Source organism: Amblyomma americanum, chromosome 6, assembly GCF_052857255.1.
Source record: "Amblyomma americanum isolate KBUSLIRL-KWMA chromosome 6, ASM5285725v1, whole genome shotgun sequence".
Classification (NCBI taxonomy): domain Eukaryota; kingdom Metazoa; phylum Arthropoda; class Arachnida; order Ixodida; family Ixodidae; genus Amblyomma; species Amblyomma americanum.
In genome coordinates, this window is record NC_135502.1 from 155,385,585 (window position 1) to 155,411,782 (window position 26,198).

Below are 26,198 nucleotides of genomic sequence, written 5' to 3' on the forward strand. Positions count from 1 at the left end.
CTCTAGAATGGAGTTTATCCAGCATCGAGTTTTTCCCACAGAGAGTTTCACCAAAATGGAGTTTCACCAACTTAGAGTTTCTACAACAGAGAGTTCCTCCAAGGCGTTTCACAAACACTAAGTTTTTCCAGCAGGAAGTTTCTGTAACACAGAGTTTCTCCAACAAGAAGTTTCTCTACCAGGGAGCTTTTCAAACATAGACTTTCTACAAAACGAAGTTTCTCCAACGTGGAGTTTATCCAACATAAAGTTTCTCCAACAGTGAGTTTCTCCAACATAGTCTCGCCAAGAGAGAGTTTCTCCAATTGAGAGTTTCTGCAACATGGAGTTTCTCCAACAGGAAGCTTATCAAACTTTCAGTTTCTCTGGTAGGTATTTTCTCTAACATAGAGTTTCTCCAACATGAAGTTTCATTAACATTGATTTTCTCCAACTGGGAGATTCTCCAACATGGAGTCTCTCCAACAGAGAGATTCTTTAATATGAAGTTTCCTCACTAGGGAGTTTCTTAAGCTTGGACCTTATCCAACATAGAGTTTATCCTACGAAGAATTTCTCCAATATTGAGTTTCTTTAACAGAGTTTCTCAACGGGAAGTTTCTTCAAACAGGGATTTTCTCAAACATGATGTGTCTCGTACGAGAAATTACTCCAACAGAGAGTTTCTACAAGATAAAATTTCTCCTACAGGGAGTTTCTCCAACTGGAGTTTCAACAACAAGGAGTTTATCCAACCAGGAATTTCTCCACCATGAAGTTTCTCAAGAAACAGTTTCTCCAACAGCGAGCTTCTGCAACATGGAGTTTCTTTAATAGGAAGCTTCTCAAGCATGGATTTTCTCAAAAGTGAGTTTCTCCAACGTGGAGTTTCTCTAAGAAGTTTCTCTAACAGGAAGTTACAGAACAGGGAGTTTCTCCAACAGGGAGTTTGCACAACATAAAAATTTTTACATGCAGTTTTTCCAACATGGAGTTTCTCAACAGGGATTTTCTTTAACATGGAGTTTTTCAATAGAAAGATTCTCTAAGAGGGTGTTTCTCTAACAGGGAGTGTCCATCAAGGGAGTATATCTAACAAAGAGTTTCTTCAACATGGAGTTTATCAAACATAATGTTCCTCCAACAGGGAGTTTCTCCAATATGGAGTTTGTCCAACAGGGTGTTTCTCCAATAGGAAGATTCTCTAACATACAATTTCTCTAGCATAAAGATTATCCAGCATGGAGTTTTTCCAAAAGGGAGTTTCTCCATAATGGAGTTTCTACAACAGAGAGTTTCTACAACAGAGTTTCACCAAGGCTTTTTACCAACAGGAATTTTCTCTAATAGGGAGTTTCTGAAATATAGAGGTTCTCTAACATAAATTTTCTCTAACAGAGAGCTTCCCAAACATCGACTTCCTACTAAACGAAGTTTCTCCAACGAGGAGTTTATCCAACATAGAATTTCTCCAACAGGGAGTTTCTTCAACATACATTTCTCGAAGAGGGTGTGTCTCCAACAGAGAATTTCACCAACACTGACTTTTTCACCATAGAGTTTCTCCAACGTGCAGTTTCTGCCACACGGAGTTTCTCAAACACGAACTTTCTCCGAAATAGAGTTTCTCCAACAGAATTTTTCCAACCCAGAGTTTCGCTAACATGAAGTTTATCCAACAGTGAGTTTCTCCAACAGAGAGTTTCTCCAATGGAGAGTTTCGGCAACATGAACTTTCTTCAAAATGGTGTTTCTCCAACATAGTTTCTACAAAACAGAGTTTTTTAACAATAAGTTTCTGCGACAGGGACCTTCAACAGGGTATTTTTCCAACAGGAAGTTTCTCCAACAGGGAGATTCTCCAACAGAGAGCTTCTGCGACATAGAGTTTTCCAACATAATGTTTCACCAAGAGGGTGTTTCTCCAACAGGAATTTTCTCCAGCAGGGAGTATCTGCAATATAGAGTTTCTCCAACAGGGACTTTCTGCAAAGTGGAGTTTCTCTAATAAAAAGATTCTCAACAGGATGTTTCTCAATGAAGTTCCTCCGACAGGGAGCTTCCACAGGGAGCTTCTCCAACAAAGAGTTTCTCAACAGGGAGTTTCTCTGATAGAGAGTTTCTCCAACAGAGGGGTTGTGCAATACAGATTCTCTCCAGCATGAAGTGTCTCCAACATGGAGCTTCTCAAACAGAGATTCTCCAACGTGGAGTTTATCCAGCATGGACTTTCTCCAATTGGGAGTTTCTCTAAAACGGAATATCTCCAACATAGAGTTTCTCCAAGGAGTTTTCCAACAGAGATTCTCCAAAATATAGTTTTTTCTTAATAGAGTTCCTCCAACTTGGATATTCTCCAGCAGTGAGTTTGTTCAACAGGGAGCTTCTCCAATAAAGACTTTCTCCAACAGAGAATTTCTCCAACGTAAAATTTATCTAACATGAAGTTTGTCCAGCATGGTGTTTCTCCAATAAGAAGATTCTCTAACAGGAAATTTCTGAAACAGGGAGATTCTCCAACATGTTTCTCCAGCATGGAGTTTCGCAAGCATACAGTTTATCCAGCATGGAGTTTTCCAACAGAGAGTTTCTTCAACAGTGAGTTTATCCAAAATAGAGTTTCTCCAACAAGGAGCTTCTTCAAGATGGACTGTCTCTAAAAATAAAGTTTCTCCAACAGAAAGTTTCTGAAACATGAAATTTATTCAGCAGTGGGATTCTTCAACATGGAGTACCTCCGACAGGGAGTTTCTCCAACACAGAGTTTCTCCAACAGGAATTTTCTCCAAGATTAATTTTATCCAACAGGGATTTTCTTCAACATGAGTTTCTCAAACAGGGAGATTCTCTAACAGGAAGTTTCTCCAACAAAGAGTTTCTTCAACAGAGAGTTTCTCCAATCTGCAGTTCTCCAACATAGAGTTTCTCAACGAAGAGTTTCTCTAACATGGAGTTTTTCCAACAGTTTTTCCAATGTAGTTTCTCGAACAAGGTAATCCTCCAGCAAAGATTTTCTCAAGCTTTGCGTTTCTAAACAGGGAATTTTTCCAACATAATTTATCCAACATTGAGTTCTCCAACATGAAGTTTCTCCAAAATAGAGATTATCCAACATAGAGTTTCTCCAGAATGGATTTTCTCAACAGGAAGATTCTTCGACATGAACTTTTCCTAACAGAGAGTTTCTCTAATATGAAGGGTTTGCTCCAAAAGGGGTTTTTCTAACACAGAAGTTATGTAACAGGGAGTTCCTCTAACGATGAATTTCTCCACTATTGAGTTTCATTGAGAAGGAGTTTCTCCAGCAGGGAGTTTCTCCAGAAGAGAGATTAACCAACATGCAGTTTCTCCAGCATGGATATTTTCCGGCATGGAGTTTAAAAACTTAAAGTTTCTTCAGAAAGTTTCTCAAACAAAAAGTTTCCCTAACAGGGAATTTCTCCAACATGGAGTTTCTTCAACAAGGATTTGCTCCAACATGGATTTTCTCCAGGAGGGAGCTACTCTAACATAAAAAATCTCTAACAGGCAGTTTCTTCATCATGGAGTTTCTGCAACGTAGAGTTTCACAAACATAGCGTTTCTCTGAACATGGAGATTCTCGAGCATGGAGTTTCTGCAACATGAAATTTATCCAACAGTGAGTTTCTTCAACATGGAGTTCCTCCAACAGGGAGATTCGCAACAGAGATTTTCTCCAACATGAAGTTTATCCAACAGGAATTTTCTTTAACAGAGTTTCTCGAAGAGACATTTCCTCCAACATAGAGTTTGTGCAACAGGGACTTTCTCCAATAAAGAGTTTCTCCAACAGAGAGTTCCGCCAATATGGAGTTTCTGCAACATAGTTTCTCCAACATGGAGTTCCTCCAGCATGGAGTTTCTCAACAGGAAATTTGTTCGACTTGCAGTTTCTAAAACAGTGTCCTTAACAGGGAGTTTCTCCAACATGGAGCTCCTCCAGCATGGAGTTTCTCAACAGAAGATTTCTTCGACTGGCAGTTTCTAAAACATAGTGTCCCTAACAGGAAGTTTCTCCAACATGGAGTTTCTCCTTCTAGTATTTGCTCCAAATGAGGTTTCTGCAACAGAGATGTTCTCAATCAGAGAGTTCCTCTAACAGTGAGTTTCTCCAACAAAGAGTTTCATTAACATCGAGTTTCTCCAACGGAGAGTTTCTAATAAAGGGAGATTGTCCAACAGGAAGTTTGTCCAACTGAGAGTTTCTCCAACAGAACTTTTCTCCAGCAGGGAGCTTCTGAAACATGGACTCCCATATGAAGTTTTTCCAACTTAGAGTTCCTTCAACATAGAGTTTTTCCAACATAAAGTTTCTCCAACATAAAGTTTCTCCAACAGAGAATTTCTCCAAATGGGGTTTCTCTACCCAAAAGCTTCTTAATCAGGAAGTTTGTCCAAAGAGAGTTTCTCCAACAGCAAGTTTCTGCTAAAGAGAGCTTCTCGAACATAAATTTTCTCCGACAAGAAGCTTCAAAAGGGTGTTTCTCCAACTGGAAGTTTCACCAGGAGGAAGTTTCTAACAGGGAGTGTCTGCAACATAGACTTTCTTCACCATAGAGTTTCTCAAACATGGAGTCTCTCCAACAACGTGTTTCTCCAATGGAGAGTCTCTCACAGAGGTCTTTTCCAATATAGTTCCTCGAAAAGAGAGTTTCTCTAAAAAGAAAATTCTCCAACAGGGAGATTCTCCAACATGGAGTTTCTCCAACGTGGAGTTTCTCCAACATTGAGATTCTCCAACATGAGGTCTCTCTAAAAGAGAATTTTTTAACCTGGAGTTTCTCAACATGGAGTTTCTTCAACAGGAAGTTTCTCAAACATGAAGCGTCTCGTACAGGGAATTTCTCCAACATGGAGTTTCTCCAACAGGGCGTTTCTCCAAAAAGGCTTTGCTCCAACATGGAGTTTCTTCAACAGGGAGTTTCCCCAAGATAAATTTTCTCCAACTGGAGTTTCACCAGCAGGGAGTTTCTCCAACCTGGAATTTCTCCAGCATGGATTTCCTCAACAAAGAGTTTCTCCTACAGGGAGCTGCTCCAGCATAGATTTTCTCCAAAAGAGTTTCTCCTACTCGGAGTTTCTCAAACAGTGGGTTTCTTTAACAAAAATTTTCTCTCAACAAGGAGTTTCTCTAACAGGAAGTTTCTTGAACAGAGAGTTTCTCTAACATGAAGTGTCTCCAACATAGTTTCTCGAGAAACAAGTTTGTCCAACAGGGAGTTTCTCCAATAAGGACTTCAACTTGGGGTTTTTGCAAAATGAAATTTCTTCACCTCGGCGTTTCTCCAGCATGGAGCTTCTCCAACATAGTTTCTACAACAGTGTTTCTCCAAGGCGTTTCCCACACCGGAAGTGTCTCTATCATGGAGCTTCTCAAACAGACTTTATAAAGAAGGGTGTTTCTTCAACGTGGATTTTATTCAACATGAAGTTTGTCCAACAGGGAGATTGTCCAACATGAAGTTTTTCAAGAAGTTTCTCCAACTTGCAGTTTATCCAACATTAAGTTTCTCCAACAGGGTATTTCTCCACTATGGATATTCTCCAACATGGAATTTCGATAGTATAGAGTTTTTCCACAGTCCAGTTTTTCAACAAGAAGTTTCTTCAACAGTGAGTTTCTCAAACACGAAATTTTTCCAACAGGGACTTTCTTCAACAGGGAGCGTCTCCTACAAAGAGTTTCACCAAAATAGAGTTTCTCAAACAGGGAGTTTATTCAACAAGAAGTTTCTCCAAAATAGTGTTTCACCAGCATGGTGTTTCTCCAAACATGGAGTTTCTCCAACAGAGAGTTTCTGCAACATGAAATTTATTCAACAGTGAGTTTCTTCAACATGGAGTTCCTGCAACAGGGAGTTTCTCCAACACGGAGTTTCTTCAACAGGAATAATCTACAAGATAAAATTTTTCCAACAAGGTATTTCGTTACCAGGCAGTTCCTGGAACAGAGAGTTCCTCGAACAGACATTTGCTCCAACATGGAGTTTCTCCAGCGGGAAGTTTCTTCAACAGTTTCTCCAACAGAATGTTTCACCAATCTGGAGGTTCTCCAATATAGTGTTTCTCAACAGGGAGTTTCTCTGACATGTAGTTTTTTCTTCAGAGAGATTCTCCAATGTAGTTTCTAGAACAGGGATTTTCTCTGACAAGAAGTTTCTATAACTGCGTTTCTAAACAGAGTTCCTCCAACTTAGTTTTTTCAATATGGTTTCTCCCACATGAAGTTTCTCCAACATAGAGGTTCTCCAATATGGAGTTTCTCAGGCATAGAGTTTCTCAACAGGAAGTTTCTTTGACTGGGAGTTTCCCAAATATGAAGTGTCCCTAACAGAATGTTTATCAAATTTTGAGTTTCTCTAACAAAGATTTGCTCCAAATGGGGCTTCTCCAACAGAGAGGTTCTCAAACAGAGAGTTTCTCTAACATGGAGTTTCCCCAACAGAGAGTTTCTCCATAATGAAGGTTCACAAACAAGGAGTTTCTTCAACAGTGAGTTTCTCGAAAAGGATTATTATTCAACATGCAGTTTCTCCAGCATGGAGTTTGTCCGGCATGGAGTTTATCAACATGAAGTTTCATCAACAGGTAGTTTCTCAAACATGAAGTGTCCCTAACAGGGAGTTTCTTCAACAAGGAATTCCTCGAGCAAAGATTTGCTCCAACATAAATTTTCTCCAACAGGGAGCTTCTCTAACATGGAATATCTTCAACATGAAGTTTCTTCAACATGGAGTTTTTCAAACATGAAGTTTCTCCAACATGAAGTTTCTCCACCATGGAATTTCTTAACGAGGACTCCAACAGCGAGCTTCTGCAACATGGACTTTCTCTAATAGGGAGCTTCCCCAGCATAGATTTTCTCTAAAATGAAGTCTGTAAAACATATAGTTACTAACAGGAAGTTTATCTAACATAAAATTCCTCCAAGATATAGTTTCTCCAATATGGAATTCGTCCAAAAGGATGTTTCTCCAACAGGGAGATTCTCGAACATAAAGTTTCTTTGTCATGGAGTTTATTCAGCATGGAGTTTTTCCAACAGGGAGTTTCTCCATAACAGAGTTTCTCCAAGATAGAGTTTCTACAACAGGGAGTTTCGCCAAGGCGTTTCACCAACAGGAATTTTCTCTAAAAAGGAGATTCTGCAACATAGAGGTTCTCCAACATGAATTTTTCTAACAAAAAGCTTCTCAGACACAGACTTTCTACAAAACGAAGTTTCTCCAATGGAGAGTTTCTCCATCAGGGAGTTTCTCCAACATAGAATTTCTCCACCAGGGAGATTCTCCAACATGAAATTTCTCCAACATACATTTTCTCAAAGAGGCTGTGTCTCCAACAGGAAATTTCTACAACACCGAGTTTTCCACCATGGAGTTTCTCCAACCTGGAGTTTTTGCCACATGGAGGTTCTCAAAAACGGGCTTTCTCCAAATTGAAGTTTCTCAAACAGGGCCTTTCTCCAACAGGGTTTCTCTAACCCGGAGTTTCTCTAACAACAAGTTTCTCCAACAGGGGGTTTCTCCAACAAAGATTTTCACCAAAAAACATTTTCTCTAACAGGGTTTTTCTCTAACAGAAAGTTTCTCCAACTGGGAGTTTCGCTCAGTGTTTATCTCCAACATGGAGTTTCTCTACCTTGGAGTTCCTCTAACAAGGAGTTTCTCCAACAGGAACTTTGTCCAAAATGGATCTTTTCCAACAGGGAGTTACTTCAACAGGAAGTTTCACCAACCGGGAGTTTCTCCAGCGTAGAGTTTTTCAACAGGAAGTTTCTCCAACATGAAATTTATCCAACAGGGTGTTTGTCCAACAGGAGCTTCTCAAACAGAGTTTCTCCAACAGGCAGTTTCTTCAACATGGAGTTTCTGCAACATAGTTTCACAAACATGGCTTTTCCCAAAGAGAGAGTTTTGCAAAATGAAATTTATCCAACAGGGAGTTTCTTCAACAAAGAGTTTCTCCAACAGGAAGCTTCTCAAGCAAATTTTCTACAACATAGAGGTTCAGCAACATAGAGATTCTTCAATACGGAGTTAGTTCAACAGGGAGTTTGTCCAAGAGAGAGTTTCTCCAACAGGAATTTTCTACAGCAGGAAGTTTCTGAAACATGAAGTTTCTCCAAAAGGGACCTTCTATCAAATGGAGTTTCTCCTCCAACATGAAGTTTCTCCGACAGGGAGCTTCAACAACGTGTTTTTCCAAAAGGATGAATCTCCAATAGGGAGATTCTCAACAGGGAGTTTTTGTAACATAGAGTTACTTCACCATAGAGTTTCTTCAAAATAGAGTCTCTCTAACAGAAAGTTTCTCCAATGGAGAGTTTCGTCAACATGAAGTTTCTCCAACATGCTGTTTCTCCAACAGGAAGCCTATCAAACTTGCAGTTTCTCTGAAAGGAAGATTCTACATAAGAAGTTTCTCCAAAACGAAGTTTCTCCAACAGGGAGTTTGTCCAGCATGGAGTTTCTTCAACAGGGGGTTTCGGCATCATGAAGCTCCTCCAGCATGGTGTTTCTCCAACATGAAGTTTCTACAAACAAAGTTTGAAAAGCAGTGAGTTCCTCAAAGATGGCGTTGCTTCATCAGGAAGTTACTGCAACATAGATTTTTTCCAACATAAAGTTCCTCTTACGGGGAGCTTCTCTAACCTGGAGTTTCTCCAAAAGGGAGTTGCTCCAACGTGGAGTTTATCCAACAGGGTGTTCCTTGAAGAGTGAGATTCTCCAACGTAGATTTTGTGAACAGGGAGTTTCTTCAACAGCGAGTTTCTCCAACAAGGAGTTTCTCTAACATGGAATATGTCCAACATGCAGTTTCTCCAAGATGGCGTTTCTCCAACATAGAGTATCCAAAATGGAGTTTGTGAAGCATGGTATTTCTCAACACACTTTCTCTAACAAGGAGTTTCTCCAAGAAACATATGCTCCAAGATGGAGTTTCTTGAACAGGGCTTTTCCAAAGAGGGAGTTTCTCTAACAGGGAGTTTCTCGAAGAGGGAGTTTGTGCAGCAGGGAGTTGCTCTACCATGGAATATCTCCAACATTCAGTTTCTCCAACACGGAGTTTCTCCAACATGAAGTTTATCCAACAAGGACTTCGCCAGCATTGAGTCTATCAACAGGCAGATTATTCAACAGGGAGTTTCTCTGAGTTTCTCCAGCATTGGGTTTCTCCGACATGATGTTGATCTAACAGAAGTTTCTCTAACAGAGAGTTTCTCCAACAGGGAGCTTCTCCAACATGGAGTTTCTCCAATACAGCTTCTCCATAGTGGAGTGTATCCAACAGAGAGTTTCTCCAACAGAGGGATTCGGTAACATTTAGTTTCTCAAGCATGAAGTTTCTCAACAGGTAGTTTCCTTCAAAAAGGGAGTTTCTCAAACATGAAGTGTCCATAACATGGAGTTTCTCCTACATGTATTTTCTCCAACAACTCCAGAATGGAGTTTCTACAACAAATGGTTTCTCCAACAGGGAGTTTCTCTAACATGAAATTTCTCTAACGGAGAGTTTCTCCAACAGTGCATTTCTCTGACATGGCGTATCTCCAACAAAGTTTTCCAACAAAGTGTTTTTCAACATGGAGATTGTTCAACAGAGTTTCTCCAAAATGGAGTTTCTACACCCAGGAGCTTCACCGACAGGGAGCTTGACAAACAGGGAGTTTCTCCAACAGGAGTTTTCTCCAGCAGAGAATTTCTGCAGCATGGAGTTTCTTCAACAGGGACTTTCTTCAAAATGAATTTTCTCTGTCAGTGAGTTTTGCCAACAGGGAGTTCCTCCTAAAGAGAGTTTCTTCAAAATAAAGTTTCTCCGATAGGGAGCTAGAACAGCAAGTTTCTCCAAAAGTCAGTTTCTCCAACAGGGAGTTTCTCTACAGAGACTTTCTCGAACAGAGAGTTTCTCAAAGAGGGGTTTCTGCGACATGGACTTTCTCCACCATAGGCTTTCTTCAAAATGGAGTTTCTCTAACAAGGAGTTGCTTCAATATAGAGCTTCTCAAACATAGTTTCTCTGAAAGATAGTTTCTCCACAAAGTTTCTGAAACATGAAGTTGCTCCAACCGCGAGTTTCACCAACATTGAGTTTCTCTAACAGGGAGATTATCCAACAGGATGTTCCTCTAACATAGATTTCTAACGTTGAGTTTCTCTAACAGGAAGTTTCTCTAAAATGGAGTTAGTCCAAGCAGGAGTTTCTCCAACATGGAGTTTGTCCAACAGAGAGTTTGTCGAGCAGTAAGTTTCTCCAACATCGAGTTTCTTCAACACGGAGTTTCTCCAACAGAGAGCTTCTCTAACATGAAGCATCTCTAACACGAAATTTCTCCAACAGGGCGTTTCTGTAACATAAAGTTCCCCCAACCAGGAGCTCCTCCAGCAGGAAGTTTATAAACAGACAATTTCTCGAACATGCAGTTTCTCCAAGAGGGAGTCTGTCCAACTTAGGCTTTCTGCGACATGAAGTATCTCCACCATGACGTTTCTCTAGCAGAGAACTTCTTCAACGTGGAATTTCTCCAAAAGAGAATTTCTCAAACGCGGAGTTTATCCAACTTGCAATTTCTCTAGGGAGAGATCCTCCAACTTGGAGTTTCTCCAGCATGGACTTTGTCTAGCATGAAGTTTCTCAACAAGAATTTATTCAACGGAGAGTTTCTCAAACGTGAAGTGTATCTAACATGGGGTTTCTCCAACAGGAAGATTCTCCAATGTGTACTTTTCCAGCATAGAGTTTCTCCAGCAATGATTATATCAATAGGGAGTTTCCGTCAACGGGGAGTTTCTCCAACATTGTGTTTTCAAACAAGGAGATGCTCCAACATGGAGTTTCTCCAAAAGGGCGTTTCGCCAACGGGGATTTTCTCTTACAGGCAGTTTGTCTATCAGAACGTTGCTCCAACAGGGACTTTCTTTACCATAGAGTATCTTCAACAGAAACTTTCTCAAACATAGATTTTATCCAACAGGGAGCTTCTGCAACATGCAGTTTGTCCAACACAAGTTTTCTCCAAGAGGGTGTTTCTCAACAAGGAGTGCCTGGAACATTGAGTTTTCCACCATAATATTTCTCCACAGGAAGCTTATCAAACTTGCTGTTCATCTGAAATGAAGTTCCTCCAACATGGAGTTTCTCCAACAGGGAGATTCTCAAACATGGAGTATCTCCAAAGGAGAGTTTCTGCAACATGGAGTTTCTGCACCATGGAGTTTCTTCAACATAGAGTGTCTCCAACAGACAGTTTCTCCAATGTGGAGTTTATCCAACATGAAGTTTCTCCATCATGGTGTTTCTCCAATATGGAGATTCTCCAACAGAGAGTTTTTAAAACAGGAACATTCTGCAACATGGAGTTTTTCCAGCATGGGGTTTTGCCAGCATAAAGTTTCTCCAGTGTGGAGTTTTTCAACAGAGTGTTTCTCCAAGAGTGAGTTTCTCAAACATGAAATTTACCCACCAGGGATATCCTCCAACATGGAGCTTCTCAACAGGAAGTTTCTCCAAACGAGATTTTCTCCAACAGAGAGTTTTTCAACATGAAGTTTCTGCAATATAGTATCACCAACATGGCGGTTCTCCAAGCATAGAGATTCTCCCAAGTGGGAGTTTCTGCAACATGAAATTTATCCAACTGTGAGTTTCTTCATCATGTAGTTCCTCTAACAGCGAGTTTCTCCAACACAAAATTTCTCCAACCGTGATTTCCCCAAACTGGACTTTCTCCAGCATAAGTGTTCGCAACAGGAAGTTTTTTTAAAGAGAGTTTCTCAAACATCAAGTGTCTCGAAGAGAGAATTTCTCCAGCAAGGAGATTCTCCTAAAAGGATTTGCTCCAGCATGGAGTTTCTCCAACAGGGTGTTTCGAACTGGAGGTTCTAAACAGGGAGTTCCTGCAGCAGAGTTTCTTCAACCTGGAGTTTTGTCAGCATGGAGTTCCTCAACAGAGAGTTTCTCCTTCAGGGTGCTTCTGCAACATGGAGTTTTTTGTAAGACATGCAAAATGGAGTTTTTCTAACAGGGAGATTCTCCCGCATGAAGTTTCTCCAAAAGGAAGTTTCTCCAACGTGGTGTTTATCCAACATGGACTTTCTCTAATAGCGTGTTTCTCCAACACAGAGTTTCTCTAACAGGATGTTTCTCGAAAAGGGTGTTTGTCCAACAGGGAATCTCTCCAACATAATTTTCGCCAACAGGAAGTTTCTCCGAATCAGTCTCCAACCTGGAGTTTCTCCATTATGGAGAATTTCCACATCAAAATTCTGCAACAGAGAGTTTCTCCAACAGTCTCCAACCTGGAGTTTCTCCTACATAAGGTTTTTCAACAGGAATTTTCTCCACCAGGCAGTCTCTCCAGCATGAAGTTTCTTCAACATAGACTTTGACCAACAGGAATTTTTTGTGCCAAAAATTGTCTCCAACATGGAGTTCCTCCAACAGGATTTTTCTCATACATAGAGTTTTTCCAACAGAGAGTGTCTTCAAAGAGTTTCTCCAACAGGGAGATTCTGGGACATGGTTCTCTAACATGAAATGTCTCAAGCAGAGAGTTCCCCAACATAGAAGTTCTCCAACCTGGAGCTTCTTCAGCATGGAACTCCTCAATAGGGAGTTTTTCCAACAGGGTGTTTCTGCAACATGAAGTTTCTCTTACCTGGAGTTTCTAAAACAGAGGGTTTCTCCAACAGAGAGTTTCTGAAACAGTTTATCCGAGAGAGATGATCTCCAACACTAGTTTCTCCAACAGGAAGTTTCTCGAACATGAAGTTTCTCCAACAGAGAGTTTCTCCAACCTGGAGTTTCTCCAGCATAGAGTTTCTCAACAGGAATTTTCTTCAAAAGGGAGTTTGTAAAACATGAAATATCTCGAACAGAGAATTTTGCCGGCAAGGAATTTTTCCTACAAGGATTTGCTCCAGCATAGTGTTCTTCCAACACAGAGTTTTTTCAACTGGAGTTTCTCGAAGAGGGAGTTCCTTCAACAGAGTTTCTCTAACCTGGAGGTTCGTCAGCATGGATTTCCGCAACGAGGAGTTTCTTCAACTTCGAGTTTTTCTAACAGCAGGATTCTCCCGCATGAAATTTCTCCAAAAGAAATTTTCTCCAACGTGGTGTTTATTTAACATGGAGTTTCTCCAATAGGGAGTTTCTCCGGAAGGGAGTTTCTCCAGCACCGATTATCTCTAACAGAGAGTTTCTCGAAAGGGTGTTTGTCCAACAGGAAGTTTCTTCAACATGGATTTTCGCCAACAAGGAGTTTCACCAACATAGTCTCCAACCTGGACTTTCTGCAACATGAAGTTTCTCAACAGGAATTTTCTCCAACAGGGATTGTCTCCAACATAGAGTTTCTTCAACATGCAGTTTCACCAACAGGAAGTTTCTGCACCAGGGATTTACTCCAACATAGAGTTTCTCCGACAGAAATTTTCTCCAACAGAGTTTTTCCAACAGGCAGGAAGTTTCTTCAAGAGGGAGTTTTTCAAACAAGGACTTTCCATAGCAGGGAGCGCCTGCAACATGGAATTTATACAACATGGAGTTTCTCCAACATATTTTCTTCAATATAGAATTTCTCCAACAGGGAGTCTCTCCAACAGGAAGATTCGTCAACAGGGGCATTCTACAACATGAATTTCTGCAACAGGAAGTTTTTTCACCATGGGGTTTCTCTACAGGCAGTATCTTCAACAGGAAGATTCTCAAACATGAAGTGTCTCAAGCAGGGAATTTCTCCAGCATGGAGTTTCTCCAACAGGGAGTTTCTAAAACCTGCAGCATCTACAGCATGAAGTTCCTCAACAGGAATTTTCTCCAACAGGGAGTTTCTACAAAATTCAGTTTCTTCAAAATGAAGTTTCTCTAACAGGGAGCTTCTACATAGAGTTTCGCCAAAAGGGTGTTTCTCTGAGGTGGAGTTTATCCGAAATGGAGTTTCTCTAATATGAAGTTTCTCCAACAGAGAGTTTCTCCAACATAGAGTTTCTCCAGCAGGAATTTTTTTCAACAGGAAGATTCTCAAACATGAAGTGTCTCAGAGATTTTCTCCAGCATGAAGTTTCTCCAACAAGGAGTTTCTCCGACCTGGGGCTTCTCCAGCATGGAGTTCATCAACAGTGAGTTTCTCCGACAGGGAGCTTCTGCAACATGAAGATTTGCCAACATGGAATTTCTCAAGCCGAGAGTTTCTCCAACACGGAGATTCTGCAACATGAAACCATTAACAGGGAGCTTCTCCAGCAAAGGTTTCTCCAATATGCAGTTTCTTCAACAGGGTCTCACTCCAACAGGGAGATTCGCCAATAGGGAGATTCTACAACTTGAGTTTCTCCAACATGGGGTTTCTCAAACAGGGAGTTTCTCCAACCTGAAGTTGCTCCAGCATGGAGTTTCTCAACAGGCAGTTTCTTCAACAGGGAGTTCCTCAAACATGAAATGTCTCGAACAGGAACTTTCTCTAGCATGGAGTTTCTCAAACATTGAGTTTCTCAAACCAGGAGCTTCTCCAGCATGAAGTTCCTCAACAGAAATTTTCTCCAACAGGGAGTTTCTGCAAAATTCTGTTTCTTCAACATGAAGTTTCTCTAACAGGGAGGTTCTCCTACTTAGATTTTCGCCAAAAGGGTGTTTCGCCAAGGTGGGGTTTATCCAAATTGAAGTTTCTCCAATATGGAGTTAATCCAACAGGGAGTTTCTTCAACATGAGGTTTCTCCAAAAGGGAGTTTTTTCAACAGGAAATCTCTCAAACATGAAGTGTCTCAAGCAGAGATTATCTCTAGCATGAAGTTTCTCCAACCTCGGGCTTCTCCAGCATGGAGTTCCTCAACAGAGAGTTTCTCCAACAGAGAGATGCTGCAACATGAAGTCTCTAACAGGGAGCTTCTCTATCGTAGAATTTATCCAACATGGAGTTTCTCCAGCAGAGAGTTTCTCCAATATTGAGTTTCTCCAACCTGGAGTTTCTGCTGCATAGAGTTTCTCAACAGGGAGTTTTTTCAACAGGAAGTTTCTCAAACATGAGGTGTCTCAGAGATTCTCTCCAGCATGAAGTTTCTCCAACCTGGGGATTCTCCAGCATGGAGTTCCTCAACAGGGAGTTTCTCCAACAGGAGCTTCTGCAACATAGTTTCCAGAACATATAATTTCTCAAGCAGAGAGTTTCTCCAGCAGGGAGATTCTGCAACATGAAGTTTCTAACAGGGAGCTTCTCCATTGTGGAATTTATCCAAAACGGAGGTTCTCCAGCAAAGAGTTTCTCCAATATGGAATTTCTTCAACAGGGTCCCTCTCCAACAGCGAGATTCGCCAACAGGGAGATTCTACAACTTGATTTTCTCCAACAGGGAGTTTCTGCAAAATAGAGTTTCTTCAACATGACGTTTCTCTAACAGGGAGCCTCTACAACGTAGAGATTCGTCAAAAGGTAGTTTCTCAAAGGTGGAGTTTATCCAACATGGAGTTTCTTCAAAAGGGAGTTTCTCCAACGTGGTGTTTATTCAACATGGAGTTTCTACAATAGGGAGTTTCTCCAATATAGAGTTTCTTCAGAGGGAAATTCTCCAACAGGAAGTTTCTCCAACACAGTTTCTCTAACCGGAGTTTTCTCGAAAAGAGTGTTTGTCAAACAGGGAGTTTCTCCAACATCAATTTTCGTCAACAGGGAGTTTCTCCAACATAGTCTCCAACCTGGAGCTTCTTCAACATGAAGCTTCTTAACAGAGAAATTCTGCAACAGAGTTTCTCCAACCGAAAGTTTCTCCAACAAAATCGCCAACCTAGAGATTCTCCGACGTCTAGTTTCTCAACAGGGATTTTCTCCAACAGAGAGTTTCTCCAACATGGAGTTTCTTCAACATGGAGTTTCACCAACTGGAAGTTTCTGCACCAGGAATTTTCTCCAACTTGGAGTTTCTCCATGAATTATTTTCTCCAAAAGAAAGTTTTCCAACGGGAATTTTCTTCATAACGGAGTTTCTCCAACAGGGATATTCTGCGACATGGAGTTTCCCCAAAATGGAATTTCTCAAGCAGGAAGCTTCTCCATCAGGCAGATTCTGCAACATGAAGTTTCTCTAAGAGGGAGCTTCTCCAACGTGGAATTTATCCAACACGAAGTTTCTTCAACAGAGAGTTTCTCCAATAAAGAATTTCTACAACAGGGAGTCTCTCCAACAGGAAGTTTCTACAACATCAATTTCTCCAACATGGAGTTTCTCAACAGGCAGTTTCTTCAAGAGGGAGTTTCTCAAACATGAAATGTCTCGAACAGGAAATTTCTCCGGCAAGGAGTTTATCCAACAGGGAGTGACTCGAACAGGAAATTTCTGCAGCATAGTGTTTTTTCAACAGGGTGTGTCTACAACATGAAGTTTCTCCAACTTGCAGTTTCAAAAAAGGGAGTTTCTCGAACAGAGAGTTTCTGAAACATTGTTTCTCCAACAGAATTAATCTCCAACACGGAATATCCCCAACATCTAGTTTCTCAAGCAGAAAGTTTCTCCAAAAGGGACTTTCTCCAACCTTGAGCTTCTCCGGCATGGAGTCTCTAAAACATAGAGTTTCTGTAACAGGGAGCGTCTACAGCATGAAGTTTCTCCAAAACGGAGTTCCTCCAACAGCGAATTTCTCCAACAGGATTTTTCTCCAACATAGAGTTTCTCTAACAGAAAGTTTCTCGAAAAGGGTGTTTGTTCAACAGGGAGTTTTTCCAACATTCAGTTTGTTCAACAGGGAGTTTCTTCACCTAAGAGTTTCTCTCATATAGAGTTCCTGAACAGGAAGTATCTCCGAAAGAGAGATTCCGCAACAGGAACATTCTACAACTGGAGTTTCTCCAACATGGAGTGGCTTCAACGCGGAGTTTTCCAACATCGAATTTCCCCAACAGGGAGTTCCCCAAACTGGAGTTTCTCCAGCAAGGAGTTCCTACAACGATTTGCTCCAGCATGGAGTTCCTCCAACAGGGTGTTTCTCCAACAGGAATTTCTAAACAGGGAGCTCCTACAACAGAGTTTCTCCAACCTGGAGGTTCGTCAGCATGGAGTTCCTCAACCGGGAGCTTCTGCACATGGAGTTTCTCCAACTTGGAGTTTTTCCAACAGCGAGATTCTCCCGCATAAAATTTCTCTGATTTGGTGTTTATCCAACATGAAGTTTCTCTAATTGGAAGTTTCTCTAGTATGGAGTTTGTCCAGCAGCGAATTTCGCCAACAGGGAGTTTCACCAACATAGAGTTTCTCTAACCGGAAGATTCTCGAAAAGGCTGTTTGTTCAACAGGGAGTTTCTCCAACATACATATTCGCCAACAGGAAGATTCTCCAAGATAGTCTCCAACCTGGAGCTACTTCAACATGTAGATTCTTCGCAGCGAAATTCACCAATAAAGAGTTTCTCCAACAAAGTCTCCAACCTGGAATTTCTCTAACATGCTGTTTCTCAACAGGGATTTTCTCTAACAGAGAGTCTTACCAACATGGAGTTTCTTCAACATGGAGTTTCAGCAACAGGAAGTTTCTGCGCCATGAATTTTCTTCAACATAGAGCTCTTCCATCAGGAATCTTCTGCAACATAGATTTTTTTCAACAGAGAGTTTCTTTGAAAGTAAGTTTCTCCAACAGGGAGATTCTGCGACATGGAGTTTCTCCAACACGGCATTTCTCAAGCAGAGCTCCCAAAAAGGGAGATTTTTTAACATAGAGTTTCTCTAACAGCGAGCTTCTCCAGCGTGGAATTTATCCAACATAGAGTTTCTCCAACAGAGTTTCTCCAATATGGAGTTTCTCCAACATGAACTTTCTCCAACAGGAAGTTTCTCAAACCTGGAGCTTTTCCAGCATGAAGTTCCTCAACAGGGAGCTTCTCCAACAGGGATTTCTGCAAAATGGAGTTGTTCCAACAGAGTTTTCTTACAGGGAGCTTCTCCACCATGAAGTTTCTCCAACAAGGAGTTTCTCCAACGTGGAGTTTTTCCATCATGGAGTTTCTCCGATAGGGAGTTTTTCCAACAGAGTTTCTTCAACCTGGAGCTTCTCCAGCATGGAAGTCCTCAACAGGTAGTTTTTCCAACAGGGTGTTTCTCCAAGAGGATGTTTCTCCAACAGGGATCTTCTACAACATGGAGTTTGTCCAACATGGAGTTTCTCTAACAGAGTGTTTCAGCAACATAGTTTCTCCAACTGAGAGAATCTCAAACACGGAGTTTATCCCACATCTAGTTTCTCCAACAGGAAGTTTCTACAACATGGAGTTTCTCCAACCTGGACTTTCTCCAGCATTGAGTTTCTAAACAAGAATTGTCTTCAAAAGGAAGTTTCTCACACATGGAGTGTCTCGAACAGGGAATTTCTCCAACCGGGAGTTCCTCCAACAGAGTTTCTCCAAAGTGGAGGTTCGTCAGCATGGAGTTCCTCTACAGGGAGTTTCTCCAACTTGGAATTTTTCTAAGAGCGAGATTCTCCAGCATGAAGTTTCCGCAAAGGAGAGTTTCTCTAGCGTGGTGTTTATCTAACATGAAGTTTCTCCAATAGGGAGTTTCTCCAATATGGAGTTTCTCTAACCAGAATTTCTCGAAAAGAGTGTTTGTCAAACAGAGAGTTTCTCCAACATAGTCTCCAACCTGGATCTTCTTCAACATGAATCTTCTCAACCGGGAAACACTGAAACAGAGTTTCTCCAACAGAGAGTTTCTCCAACAATGTCTCCAACATAGAGATTCTCCAACATCTAGTTTCTCAACAAGGATCTTCTCCAACAGGCGTTTCTTCAACAAGAAGTTTCACCAACAGGAAGTTTCTGCACCAGGAATTTTATCCAACATGAATTTTCTCCAAAATAAAGTTTTCCAACAGGAATTTTCTTCAAAGCGAGTTTCTCTGACAGGGCGATTCTGCGACATCGAGTTTCCCTAAAATGGAACTTCTCAAGCAGGGAGTTTCTCCATCAGGGAGCTTCTCCAAAGTGGAATTTATCCCACATAGAGTTTCTCCAACAAAGTTTCTCTAATATGGAGTTTCTCCAACAGGGAGTCTCTCCAACAGGATGACTTCCAACAGGGAGATTCTACAACATGAACTTCTCGAACATAGAGTTTCTCCAATAGGTAGTTTCTCCAACATGGAGTTTCTCGAACAGGGAGTGTCTCAAACCTATAGTTACTCCAGCACTGAGTTTCTCAACAGGCAATTTCTTCAACAGGGAATTTCTCCAACCTGAAGCCTCTCCAGCATGGAGTTCCTCAACAAAAGTTTTCTCCAACAGGGTGTTTCTGCAAAATGGAGTTTCTCCAACATGGAGTTTCTCTACCACGAAGCTTCTCCAACATGGAGTCTATCGAATATAGAGTTTCTCCAACAGAGAGTTTCTTCAAAATGGAGTTTCTCCAACAGGGAGTTTCTCCAACCTGGGTTTTTGTCCAGCATGGTCTTTCTCAACAGAAGTTTCTTCAATAGAAAGTCTCAAATATAAAGTGTCTTAAACGGAATATCTCCAGCATGACGTTTCTAAAACCCTGGAGCTTCAGAAACATGGAGCTTCACCAAAATGGAGTTTTTCTAACAGGGAGATTCTCCCGCATGAAGTTTCTCAACAGGAATTTTCTCCAACAGGCAGTCTTCCCCACATAGAGCTTCTTAGAGTTTCACCAACCACCAACAGGAAAACTCTGCGCCAAAACTTTTCTCCAACATGGAGTTCCTCCAACACGAATTTTCTCCAACATAGAGTTTATCCAACAGAGGGTTTCTTCAGAAAGAGTTTCTCCAACAGGGAGATTCTGGGACATGGAGTTTCTCAAACATGAAATTTCTCAAGCTGACAGTTTCTCCAACAAGCAGTTCCTCCAACCTGGAGCTTCTCCAGCATGAAGTTCCTCAACAGGGAGTTTCTCAAACACCGATCTCCTGCAACATAGAGATTCTCCAACATAGAGTTTCTCTAATAGGGGGCTTCTCCAAGCATGAAGTTTCTCAAAAAAATAGTTTCTCCAACGTGGTGTTTATCAAACCAGGAGTATCTTCAATAGAGAGTTTCGCAAACAGAGAGTTTCTCCAACCTGGAGCTTCTCCAGCATGGAATTCCTAAATAGTGAGTTTTTCCAACAGGGTGTCTCTCCAACGTGAAGTTTCTGCCACCTGGAGTTTCAAAAAATGGGAATTCTCCAACAGAGAGTTTCTGAAATAGTTTCTCCAACAGAGACAATCTCCAACATCTAGTTTCTTCAAACGAGAGTCTCTCGAACAGGAAGCTTCGCAACAGAGAGATTCTACAACATGAATTTCTTGAACATAGTTTCTCCAGCAGAAAGTTTCTCCAAAAAGGAGTTTCTCCAACGTGGAGTTTATCCAACATGGAGTTTCTCCGAGAGGGAGTTTCTACAACAGAGAGTTTCTTCAACCTGGAGCTTCTCCAGCATGGAACTCCTCAATAGGGAGTTTTTCCAACAGTGTGTTTCTCCAACAGGGATCTTCTACAACATGGAGTTTCTCGAACATGGAGTTTCTCTAACAGAGAGTTTCAGCAACATAGTTTCTCCAACAGAGAGAATCTCAAACATGGAGTTTATCCCACATCTAGTTTCTCCAGCAGGAACTTTCTTCAACATGGAATTTCTCCAACAGGGAGTTTCTCCAACCTAGAGTTTCTCCAGCATTCAGTTTCTAAACAAGAATTGTCTTCAAAAGGAAGTTTCTCAAACATGGAGTGTCTCGAATAGGGAATTTCTCCAACCGGGAGTTCCTCCAACAGAGTTTCTCCAAAGTGGAGGTTCGTCAGCATGGAGTTCCTCTACAGGGAGTTTCTCCAAAGTGGAATTTTTCTAAGAGCAAGATTCTCCCGCATGAAGTTTCTGCAAAGGGGAGTTCCTCTAGCGTGATGTTTATCTAACATGAAGTTTCTCCAATAGGGAGTTTCTCCAATATGGAGTTTCTCCAGAGCGAAATTCTGCAACATGGAGTTTCTCCAACATAGAGTTTCTCTAAGCAGAATTTCTCGAAAAGAGTGTTTGTCAAACAGAGAGTTTCTCCAACATAGTCTCCAACCTGGAGCTTCTTCAACATGAATCTTCTCAACCGGGAAATACTGCAACAGAGTTTCTCCAACAAAGTCTCCAACCTGGAGATTCTCCAACATCTAGTTTCTCAACAAGGATTTTCTCCAACAGAGAGTCTCTCCAACAAGGAATTTCTTCAACATGGAGTTTCACCCAGAGGAATTTTCTGCACCAGGAATTTTATACAACACGGAGTTTCTCCAAGAGGAATTTTCTCCAACATAAAGTTTTCCAACAGGAATTTTCTTCAAAAGCGAGTTTCTCCAACAGGAAGATTCTGCGACATCGCGTTTCCCTAAAATAGAACTTCTCAACCAGGGAGTTTCTCTTTCAGAGAGCTTCTCCAACGTGGAATTTATCTAACATGGAGTTTCTCCAACAAAGTTTCTCTGATATGGAGTTTCTCCAACAGGGAGTCTCTCCAACAGGATGACTCCCAACAGGGAGATTCTACAACATGAATATCTCGAACATAGAGTTTCTCCAATAGGGAGTTTCTTCAACATGGAGTTTCTCGAACTGGGAGTTTCTCAAACCTAGAATTACTCCAGCACGGAGTTTCTCAACAGACAGTTTCTTCAACAGGGAGCTTCTCAAACATGAATTGTCTCGAACAGAGAATTTCTCAAGCATGGAATTTCTCCAGCAGAGTGTTTCCACAACGGGTAGTTTTTCCAACCTTAAGCCTCTCCAGCATAGAGTTCCTCAACAGGGATTTTCTCCAAAAGGGTGTTTCGGCGAAATGGAGTTTCTCAAACATTTAGTTTCTCTAACAGGGAGGGTAGCGGATCGGGCTAGTTGGTGCAGATTTGACATTTTCAGAAGCGCTAAAACACCGAGAACGCAGAGGGAACAGACAGGGACGAGCGCTCGTCCCTGTCTGTTCCCTCTGCGTCCTCGGTGTTTTAGCGCTTCTGAAAATCTCTAACAGGGAGCTTCTGCAACATGGAGTTTCTCCAACTTGGAGTTTATCGAACATGCAGTTTCTCCAACAGAGAGTTTCTCCAAAATAAAGTTTCTCCAACAGAGAGTTTCTCCAACCTGGAGTTTCTCCAGCATGGTGTTTCTGGTCAGGAAGAGTCTTCAATAGAAAGTTTCTCAAATATGAAGTGTCTCAAACGGAGAATATCTACAGCATGACGTTTCTCCAACCGGGAGCTTCAGCAACATGGAGCTTCTCCAAACTGGAGTTTTTCTAACAGGGAGATTCTCCCGCATGAAGTTATTCCAAAAGAGAGTTTCGCCAACGTGCTGTTTATTAAACCTGGAGTTTCTTCAATAGGGAGTTTCTCCAACCTGGAGCTTCTCCAGCATTGAGTTTCTCAACAGGAATTTTCTTCAAAAGTGAGTTTCTAAAACATGAAGTGTATCGAAAAGGGAATTTCTCCGGCATGCAGTTTCTCCTGCAAGGATGTGCTCCAACATAAAGTTCCTCAAACAGGGAGTTCATCCATTTGGAGTTTCTCCAACAGGGAGTTCCTCCGACAGAGAGTTTCTTTTACCTGGATATTCGCCAGCGTGGAGTTCCTCAACAGGAAACTTCTCCAGCAGAGAGCTTCTGCAACATAGAGCTTCTCCCACATGGAGTTTTTCTATCAGCGAGATTCTCCCGCATAAAGTTTCTCCAAAACCGAGTTTCACTAACGTGGTGCTTATCCAACATGCAGTTTCTCGAATAGGAAGTTTCTCTAATATGAAGTTTCTCTATCAGCGAATTTCTCCAACAGAGAGTTTATCCAAAATAAAGTTTCTCTAACAGGAAGTTTCTCGAAAAGTGTGTTTGTCCAACATGGAGTTTTTTCAACCTGGAATTTCACCAACAAGAAGAGTGCACGAAGAATTTTCTCCAACATAGAGTTTCTCCAAGAGGAATTTTCTCCAAAATAAAGTTTTCCAACAGGAATTTTCTTCAAAAGGGAGTTTCTCAACAGGGAGATTCTGCGACATCAAGTTTTCCTAAAACGTAACTTCTCAAGCAGGGAGTTTCTCCATCAGGGAGATTCTGCAACATGGACTTTCTCTAACAGAGAGCTTTTCCAACGTGGAATTTATCCAACATAAAGTTTCTCCAACAAAGTTTCTCCAATGTGGAGTTTCTCCAACAGGAAGATTCCCTTCAGAGAGATTCTACATCATGAATTTCTCGAACATAGAGTTTCTTCATCAGGGAGTTTTTCCAACATGGAGTTTCTCTCGAACTGGGAGTTTCTCAAACCTAGAGTTACTCCAGCACTGAGTTTCTCAAAAGAGAGTTTCATCAACAGGGCGTTTCTCCAACCTGAAGCCTCTCCAGCATGGAGTTCCTCAACAAAGGTTTTCTCCAACAGGGTATTTCTGCAAAATAGAGTTTCTCCAACATGGAGTTTCTCTAACAGGGAGCTTCTCCAACATGGAGTTTATCGAACATGGAGTTTCTCCAACAGAAAGTGTCTCCAAAATGGAGTTTCTCCAACAGGGAGTTTCTCCAACCTGGAGTTTCTCCAGCATGGTCTTTCTCAACAGGAAGTTTCTTCAATAGAAAGTTTCTCAAAAATGAAGTTCTTCTGCTTCTGCTTCGACTCTGAACAAGACTGTACACGTACATGCATCAATTGACGTTGTGAACCATTGGTGCACGCTTGCCCAGCATTTCTAATGCACGCTTTAATGTTGCTTTTTTGGCATCGCCACCTTGTTTTGGCAGAGGGTGAGTGAGTGTCGTGGAAACTGGAAAACACTTTTCGGTCACCACGCTGGTGGGAAGGTCATGTTTTTCGATTGCGGAGCCGAGTTCACAGTGCCTCCTTGTTCGCTATAACCCAGTTGTGCGGACATGGTTGTTCGTTGTATCTGAGACGCAGTACCCTTGCTGTAACACGTGTTTTGATGGTAGCGCCCCCCTCATTTGTAATGAGTGAGCGTCCATTGTAACTGCGGTCGATATAAGGGGGCTTGACAAAATATTTCAATTGGGCTGACTTTTCGTGGCATGGTTCATGGTTTATACTGCTTGACGCCATATGAAAATCAATGCTGTGCAGATATGAACAAAAAAACATTGTCTCTTGTAACACGCCACCTGCCCATTGCTGCAGAAACCTTTCCTAGGATTTTCCCCTAAGTAAGCTGGGCATGGGGCTGGGAGTGCCGGTACATTGAAAAAAAACACTAGTCTTCGTGCATTACTGTGATCACAGCCCCATTATCTCCTACATGTGATGAGTCTAGGGGGTTCCTGCAGTCGGCATTTGCAAAGCGTCATTCTAACATAGCACACCTGAGCAGCCGAACACTAGTATCAGCATTTCAGTGCATGTTTTATATTGTGTATGACTAACATATTGCCTCGAATATTTGCAGTATTTGTTCGTTTTTCAAATCAGCCACCACACGACTTTATCGCTTTGTTTGCGACGTAAGACGCGACTAGATTTATCTCGATTGATCGCAGCCACGCAGAGCTCATTCTAAGTCGTTCCGGAATGTTCTAGTAATTTCGTTCGCTTTATCTGGAAAGTTCGCTAGCAGATTTAAATTGAGCACGGCCGACAGCGACGGGCATTCTTTTCGACGACCGCCGAGCACGCTTGTCGCTTCGCTGCAGCCGAGTGATTCAGTCTATTTTGGGTGCAAGTCAGCCCAATAAACAGTTTTTTTAGAAGACCATTTGTCCGGCTTCATCGCTGCTTCGACTTCCTTCACCACTAGGTGACATCTGGTGGAGGTGCTGGGTAGCCTTCCATGTTCTGGACGCCCCCTTCAAGTTGTGAAGCCAGCCCTCAGCGCTTCGCCCCCGAGGACGAGCCAGCAGCTCAGCGAGCCAGCCGAAGTCTCCAGAAAGAGGAGCCGGAGTTCGGGACCCTGCCGGACCGCACCAGACAGCGAAAAGGCGCTGCTACGAGCAGCGCGACCTCGCCGAAGAAGTCAAAACCGATCATATTGCAGCAACCGCGGGTGCCGCCAACTTTCAATTTATCCCTAGGCGAAAACCCTGAAGAATGGTTGGATCAGTTTGAGCGCGTTGCGTCATTTAACAAGTGGGGTGGTGCGCCGAAAATTGGACACGTTCTTTTCTCATTGGAGGGCTCCGCACGCACGTGGTACAAAAACTACGAGTCTTCTCTTACGACATGGGAGATATTGAAGAGAGAACTATAAAGGTATTCACCAGTGTCGTGAGGAAAGAAAGAGCCGAACGACCCCTCGAGTCCAGGATCATGCTTCCGAATGATCCTGTCCGCGGTTACATAGAGGAGATGAAGCGCCTATTTCGCCACGCCAGCCACGAGATGACCGAGGAAAAGAAAGTTCAGTTTTTAATGCTCGGCGTAAAAGAACAACTCTTTGGCAGCTTCATCCGCCAGCCGCCAAAAACAGTCAAGGAATTCATGTAGGCAGCTTGCATGATCGAGAAGACCCTCAATGTCCGAGCTCGGCAGTACAATCGCCCTTTCTGTGCCTGTGCAATCCGTTCGGACACGACGGCCACGACCAGCGACAGCTTGCGGGAAGTTATCCGCGAAATCGTCCGAGATGAGGTACGCCGATTACTGCTATCCTCCCCACAGACACAAGGCGACTCTGATGGATGTGGTACGGGAAGACGTGCAACAGGCACTTGGCCCCCCGACGACCAGAGAACCCCAGACCATGATCTACGCCGCTGCAGTAAGGACTCCACAACCCCAACGACAACCCCTACGTACTACGCGAGATGAGCCACTTGTTACACAACGCCGCCTCCCAGCCCCCGCCCGCCTAGGCTATGACCGACGCTTAAGCCCCAGGAAATGAGACGCCTGAAGGACTTCCGGCAACCGGCCGTTGTTCTTCCATTGCGGTGAGGCCGGCCATATTCTTCGTCACTGCCCGTAACAATGTATCGGTCTTCGAGGATTTGCCGTTAACGCCCCACGACCACGCTTCGGACAACGTCCGCAGGAAATCAACGAGTACCTGCGTCGAGAGGAGTACACGCCGAACCGCTTTTCGCGCTCACCATCGCCGTCAACCTCGCGCTTTGCGTCGCCACGCCGCAGCTACGCAGCCGCCGTACGAGGAAGGATTCCCAGCCCCCGTAGGGGAAACTATAGGCATCAACCTCCGGAGGTGAGGTTGCTCACGAGCGAAACGCCGAAGATCCTCCACCGACCGCGCCCCATGAAGA